Source organism: Leucopleurus acutus (assembly GCF_964270905.1).
Source record: "Leucopleurus acutus genome assembly, chromosome: X".
Taxonomy (NCBI): Eukaryota; Metazoa; Chordata; class Mammalia; order Artiodactyla; family Delphinidae; genus Leucopleurus; species Leucopleurus acutus.
Genome location: NC_139148.1, coordinates 36,060,792 through 36,068,523, shown reverse-complemented (window position 1 = coordinate 36,068,523; position 7,732 = coordinate 36,060,792). Strand labels below are relative to the sequence as shown.

The 7,732-nt window shown below is 48.3% G+C and overlaps 1 pseudogene across 1 annotated transcript; it reads right to left on the bottom strand.

Annotated features, from left to right (window-relative positions):
- Nucleotides 1-6,806: 6,806 nt before the first annotated feature.
- Nucleotides 6,807-7,515, bottom strand: LOC309978547 (GTP-binding nuclear protein Ran-like; annotated as a pseudogene). Its single transcript has 3 exons — nucleotides 7,038-7,515; nucleotides 6,948-6,953; nucleotides 6,807-6,896 (listed from the first exon to the last, which is right to left on the bottom strand). The product of its transcript is annotated as a GTP-binding nuclear protein Ran-like (transcript).
- Between the last annotated feature and the right edge of the window lie 217 nt (nucleotides 7,516-7,732).

Here is a 7,732-nt window from a genome sequence, read left to right as displayed (position 1 = left end):
TAAAGGAATCTGGGAAACCAAATTATTTTGTGGAAAGCTCACTTAGCAAAAGTGGTCAACATGTGTACCCAGTCCCCTTTCTTCCCTTCCCCGTTACCAACAATACTCCTATATTATTGGGGGTAGCGATGTGCCGGATAGGAAATGACTGCATCTAAGGATGACCATTGAGATGTAAGTGGAAGTTGGTGGTGAGATTTCTAGGAGAGGTCTTTTGTCCCTTGCCCTTCCCCTACTTCCTGCCTGGAATGTGGGTGTGATGATAGACTTCCAGCAAACATTTTGTGACCTGAAGGATGTAAGCCATGCCCTAAGGATGAAGGAGTAGAAAGATAGAAAGAACCTGGGTCCCAGATGCCTGTGGGTTTTTTTTTTATTGGAGTATAATTGCTTTACAATGTTGTGTTAGTTTCTGCTGTACAATGAAGTGAATCAGCTATATGTATGTATACCCCCTCCCTCTTGGACCTCCCTCCCCACCCCCATCCCACCCATCTAGGTCATCACAGAGCACAGAGCTGAGATCCCTGTGCTATACAGCAGGTTCTCACTAGCTATCTATTTTATACATGGTAGTGTATTTATGTCAAACCTAATCTCCCAATTCATCCCACCCTCCCCTTCCCCCCATGTCCACACATCCATTCTCTACATCTTCGTCTCTATTCCTGCCCTGCAAATAGGTTCATCTGTACCATTTTTCTAGATTCCACATATATGCATTAATATATATTTGTTTTTCTCTTTCTGACTTACTTCACTCTGTATGACAGACTCTAGGTCCATCCACATCTCTATAAACGACCCAATTTCATTCCTTTTTATGGCTGAGTAGTATTCCATTATATATATGTACCACATCTTCTTTATCCATTCATCTTATATCTTGTTTAAGCCACTTATTTATTTTCTGTTTTACCAGCCACACCTAATCCTAACTGGTAAAGCAAGCACAGAATCAGAGCTCAGGAAAGAGAATAGCCCAGAGGGATAGTTCACAGAGGCCAGAGTATGAGCGCAGAGCCCTTGCTATCCACCCCAGAGACCACCTGTGGCAGGAGCCTCAAAGATGGCCCCAATGATCCTCACCTCTGAGTGTTCACTCTCTTGTGTACATCCCTCCCGCAATGAATAGGGCTGGCCTGTCTAGCCAATAGGATACCACAGAAGTAACAGTGTGTGACTTCTGAGGGCCATAAGAGACACTGTAGCTTTCGCCTTGCTGTCTCTTGATTCAGTCCTGGGGAGAGCCAGATACCGTTTGTGAGGACACTCTCGCAGCCCTATGGAGAGGTGTGAGGAACAGGTGAGAAACAGGGACCGCCTGTCAACAGCCAGCCCCGTGAGTCAGCCATCTTGGAAGTCAAGTCCCCGGAGACTGCAGCCCAGGCTGGACTGCACCTCATGAGAGAACCTGAGTCAGAACTACTCCCAGACTCCTGACCCACAGACACCATGAGATAATAAGTGCTCATTGTTGTTTTAAGCTAAGTTTTGTTATACATCTGTAGCTAACCAATACACTACCACATGGGGACCTCTCAGCCAGCTTGTCTCTTGCTTCTGGTAGGTGGAACACAGCCAGATTCCTGCTCTGTGGGCCATGGGCTCTGAAGCAGAGCAGGTTTTAGGTTTTTCTGAGGGCATGGTCTTTTTCTGTTTAGCTCCCCTTCACACCTGTGGTAGCCAGCCTCCAAGATGGCCTCTGGTGATCTCTGCTTCCTGGTGTTCACGCCTTTGTGTAATCCTCTCCTGTTGAGTGTGGGTTGGACTTAGTGAGTAGAATAAGGCAGGAGCGATGACGGGTGACCAGGAGACTAGGTCATAAAAGGCAGAGAGGCTCATCTCTCAATCTCTCTCTCCCTCCCTATGCTGTGGGAAAGCTTGTCTGGAGCAGCCCTATAGAGGGGCCCCACGTGGCAAGGCACTGAGGCCTCCTGCCAACAGCCATGTGAATGAACTGAGAAGCAGATCCTCTAGGCCCAGTCAAGTCTTGGGAGACCACAGTCCTGGCCGACAGCTTGACTATAGCCTCCCCTGAGCACCCAGATTCCCAACCCTCAGAAACTATGTGTGATAATAACTGTCCATTGTTTTAAGCTGCAAAGTTTCAGACTAATTTGTTAAGCAGCAGTGTGTAACCAATATCTTCCCCATCACAGGGTAGTGGTTAACAGCTGAACTCTGAAACTAGACTGTCTGGACTTAAATCCTGGTTAGGCTACTTTGAGGCTGTGTGACCTTGAGCATGTAACTTAATCTTTCTGTGCCTCAGCTTCCTCAGTTACAAAATGGGGGATACCACTGTTACCTACCTCATAAGGTTGTGAGGATTAAATACAGACATAAAAAGGGCTTAGCAAGGTGCCTGGCATATAATTAGCAGTCGGTAAGTGTCAGTTGCTATTTTGGTTGGTACGATTCTGGCTGATGCAGAGACAGTGTGGGGATGAAGTGAGGCAAACACCTGCCAGTAGCACCACGATCATGACCTCCAGAGAAGTAAGGGGGGATGAGTATTTGCAAATCCTGAAACAGGCCCCCGTGGTTTTGCCTCCAAGTAGAGCATAACCGGGCTCTGCGTATTGCAGGTGGGACCACGCTGCCTGGGTGAGGAGAGGCAGCCTTCAGGATGGTTCCATGGATGCCAGGGCCTCAGGTCATGCCCATCCCTGGGTGATGCAGCCACGATTCTGAGCATGCGTCCCTGGATTGTAACATCCCTGCTCTGGAAGATGGTCAGAGAACGCTTTAGAAAGCTTGGACTGCGGCTGAAACTGGAAATGCTGGAATTTCTGGTTTCCAATATGCAGGAAGTGTGAGTTTCCCTTTTCCCAAAGGAAAAAACATTTGATTCCAATTGATCTGTAGGCCTGGAATAAGCTTTTTTCCTCAACTGGAAGGTATTATGGACTGTGTACGCTAAAGGAGAGAAGGGTTAGGAAAATGTAAGCAAGAAACTTTTACCATAAAAGTAAAATACATTACTAAGTGAAAGAAACCAGTCTGAAAAGGCTTACATACTGCATGATTCCAACTATATGATATTCTGGAAAGCACAAAACTATGGACACAGTAAAAGGATCAGTGGTTTCTGGAGGTGGGGGAGGGATGAATAGGATACGTGTCATTATACATCTGTCCAAACCCATACAACACCAAGAGTGAACCATAATGTAAACTATGGACTTCGGGTGATGATGATGTCAGTGTAGGTTCATCAGTTGCAACAAATGTACCACTCTATGCGGCATGTTGATTACAGAGAGGGCTCTGCATGTGTCGGGGCAGGGGCGATATGAGAAATCTCTGCACCTTCCTCTCAAGTTTGCTGTGAAGCCAAAACTGCTCTAGAAAAGAAAATCTATTTGTTTAAAAAGTAAAGTGAGAAAGAGCATTTGATTTGAGGGCATATTATTTAGAACTCCATTGAGTACAAGTACCAGAAGTTTCAAGCTTACTGAACCTCCGAAGAAGGTTATAGGTCATAGGTGTCGGATGAATCGGAAGACAGAGATTTTTGCTCTGGAAGATGGGAGGGTGCTGCAGTGGGCCTCAGAAAGGCCTGGAAGGCAGCAGGGAATCCACGTAGAGGGAGAACTGCTGTGGTCTGCTCCTCTCTATTCCAGCATCTCTTTATTCTCTCTCCCTCTCTCCTCCTCAGCCTTTTGTCCCCCCACAGAGCTTGCTTCTCAGGCCTACAGCATCCCACAGCCCCCCCTACTTACACAGAATGGCTTTCTGGCTCTTCATAAACACTGTTTTCTTTTTCTCCATCCCAATCCTAAATTCCTGGGCAAGGGGACGCTTGGTGGCCCAGTACCTTGGGGCCGATGTCTGCTCCCTGCTCCAGCAACTCTGGCCATGGGGCAGGGGTGGGAGCACCTTACAAAGAAAGCTGTCTGGAGCCCATCCCCGCAAAATAGCGAATGGGTGTACCAGGAGCTGTGCAGGGCTGGTGACTTTTAGCTGGGCCCAGTTCTGTGACCTTTGACAGTCGTCCCCCAGAAGCAGGCTATCATGTTAGCTGCTGGCAGAAATCTGCCCCACTTTCTGTGCTTGGCGGCTGGTGCCTGCTTTCCCTTTTGATTTAAGGCCGGTGCAGGGGCTTGGATTTGGAGCGTGGCATTGGAGGAACTCTTTAACGCCAACTAGCCTTAATTCCTCCTTCTTATATAACTAAATGGCAACTGAGAGGATATTTGGATTCCGCTTGCTTTTTTTTTTTTCGTTGCAGTTTGGTTATTAATTAGTGTGCAAAAAAAAAAAAGTAAGTAATAAAATATCCTTGTTTATGTTCTAGTCCGCGGGTCTGTGTGCTCATTAGTTTGCAGCCTGGCGTGGGGATCGGGAACGCTGGGCCCCCAGGGAGTGGGCCGGACCGAGGGTGTCAGCGTCTTCCGTTGCGGAGGCGATGGGCCAATGCAATTCGTTCCTCTTCCTCCCTCCCTCTCTCCCCCACCCCTCCTCCTCCCCTTCCTCCCTCCCTCTCTCCCCCACCCCTCCCCCACCTTCTTCCCTCCCCTTCCTCCCTCCCTCTCTCCCCCACCCCTCCCCCCACCTTCCTCCCTCCCTCCCCCCTCACCACCTTCCTCCCTCCCTCCCCCCTCACCACCTTCCTCCCTTCCCCCCCACCCTCCCTCGCCTCCCTGCGGGTTCTGGGCGTCCTTGCAAGGCAAGCGCTTCCTGAGAGGGTGGCTTGGAGGCCAGCGCAGTCATTCTTTAAGGAAGGGGGGATGGGATCAACAAGGCAGTTGAAACCCGGTTCTAGGCGGCCTCCGGTGGTGCCCCCCGCGGGGCCCAAGCCGCCCCACCTCCGCGACTGCCCGGAGCCCCGCTGCGGACTGTGCTGGCTGCCGCCACCCGGCCTTCCGTGATGCACCCCTTCACTTCGGGGTGGATCGGAGCCGGGGGATGCGGGGGCTTCCGGAGAGTGTGACTCAGAGGGACAGAGGTCCCCCAATTCTCGAAGCCTGCGAGCCCCAGGGCGACCCTTAGCTCCAGGACAGCGCGTTTGTCCCCTTGCAAAGATGGACTGCGGGGGTAGGGGTGAGGCCGATTGGTGAACGGGGCTTCTGGCCCCCCCGGAGGGCTTGGAGGGTTGTAATTCAGGCTGGCCCGCCTTTTCCAGCCCCTCTCAGCTCCATCCTCCCCTCCATCCCCAACCCCCCTCACCCCGAGCCGGAGCCCCAGCCGTCGGGCAGGTCCGGCAGGCTGTCCGGGGCAGTCTTGACCTGACGCGGCAGGAAGGAGGGAAGGAGGGCTGAGCAGCCTGGCCGGGAGGCAGCACTTCTTATCGCCCCCTCCCACCCGGGGCTGGGGGGCTGGGGGGCTGTGGGCTCCTGCCCCGCTGGAGCCGGGCCGGCTGAGGGCGCCAGCTGCCTTGGGAGCCGGTTTTGGAGGTGGGGTCAGGCCGGGCTCTTAGGCCTTGTTCACCTCATGACACACCCAGAAATTTTATATAATATCTCTAAGACATTCAGGGGAGAACTGCAGAGTATTTGGAGAGTGAAAATGTGGCCTGCTGGAAAAAAAAAAGTATTTCTGTGTATTATGTAATCATTTCTGTGTATTATGTAAAAAAATTAAGTGTGTTGAATATCAAGTATGTATATATTTTTCTAATGAAATCTTTCCAACCCTCCCTTTTATTTTTTACTTTTACTATGGAAAATTTCAAACATATACAAAAATAGATGAGTAGATAATCCCCAGCTTCAATAATTATCAAGGTAGGGCCAATTTTGTTTCCTCTCTACACCCACCCACTTCTTCCCCCTCCTATTATATCTTTTCAATTTTTAATGATAAGTTAAGCTTGCGTTTTAATTAGCCTTTGCTGTGTAACAAGCCACCCCGAGGAATAGTGGCTGAAAACAATATTTTGATTTGTCATGATTTGGTTGGCTGGGTACTTCCTCTTGCCAGTTTTGCCTGGACTCACTCAAGAGGGAGGATCAGCTGGGCTGGAAGGTTCCAGATGGCCTGACTCACATATCTAGCTATGGACTGGGACTCCTCAGGTCTCCTCTCCTCCATGGCTTCTCGTGTTCTAGTAGGCTAAGTGGACTTCTTTATATGGCAACCAGAACCTTCTGGGAGAATCAAGGCAGAAGCCTCAAGCTTCCTGAGCTAACTGTGGGAGTCTCAAGTCACTTCCACCCACTTCTATTGGCCAAAGCAGGTCACAAGGCCAGTCCAGACTCTGGGATAGGAGGGTAGAGAAATAGACCCACCCTCGGATGGGAGGAACAAAGTGCAGTGACACATTGCAAAGTGAATGCTAGCATGTGAGGGATTGGTGGTCTTTAACCAATCTAGTACACAGTTAGCTTTTATCAACATAACTTTTTACATGAGATTTTATGCTTGCAATGGCCACACACAATTCCTGATCTAGACTTTTTAATGATAAACAAAATGCTTGATAGTCACCATCAAGGAGAAACTTTGTTAGTACAGGTAAGCAATTGACATTTTTTTATCATCCATTTAAAGTTGTACAACAATTGAAATTATATTTAAAGAATCTGGCAGCTCTTCCTTTAGTGGGCAGATGAAAAGTTGATATTTCTCATGGTAATGCAAATGAATGTTTGACTCCAGACATCTCTCCCTATAGACACTTGAAAATGAAGATGAAGGTCTTATCTGAAGGAGGCAGGTGCATTATGACAGCAGTAGACCTGCAGTTGGCATGGACACCATAAAATTACACATCAGCCACAAAAGGATAAAGGTGTGTGATACATGTGGAGATGGGGTTTCAGGGCACGCTGCGGGGACCCTGCTCTGCCAGCCTCAGATTACACTGCCAAGGCTCGGTCCATGACAACCTCTGGTGGGGCAAGAACAGGCATGGCAATGAACTCCAAGTTAGGGGCTCCAATTAGATGTTGTTGTTGTTTTTTTAATTGAGGTATGGTTGATTTACAATGTTGTGTTAGTTTCTGCTGTAAAGTAATTCAGTTCTTTTCCATTATGGTTTATTACAGGATATTGAATATAGTTCCCTGTGATTAAATTAGTTTTTGAACAAGCCAAAGGAAAGGCTCTTCAGAGTTGTAGTTACTCTTAGCAGAACTGTCATAGTACTGAAGATTCTTCTTTTATGGAAGATGATGGATTTTGCCTTAACTTTCTTGTCCTTAATATCCACCTTGTTGCCACCCAACATAATGAGGTTGTTTTCACATACTTGTACCAGATCTCTATGCCAGTTAGGCACATTCCTGTAAGCTCTCGATGTTACGTCAAACATTAAAATTCTACGTTGGGTTTGGATGTAATAGCCATCTCTCCATCCACCAAATTTCTCCCGACCAGCTCAATATATCCCATACATTGACCTTAATAGGTCCTCTGCTGGTGTGGAACACAAAGGAATGGACCTCAACCTCAAACATGGCTACGTTCTTCTCCAGTCACCAGTCAGTGACGTTTCATGAATGTAGTTTTTCCATCACCAACCAATACAAGTTTGAACGGAGCTTGTGATTCTCCTTGGGCAGCCATCATGATGTTTCTTCCAGAAGCATCTCCATGCTGAGGGTGCTATGACCATTATTCTTGCATTTACTATTAACATGTTAGCATGCCCCATCTGTGTACCCCCTTTGTAAAATTAGGCAACAGTCTTCAAGACTACTCTCACTTCTGACACCAACTGCAGAGTTCAGGGGTCCCCAAGATCACCCTCAGGTCTGATTATTTGCTAGAAAGACTCACAGAA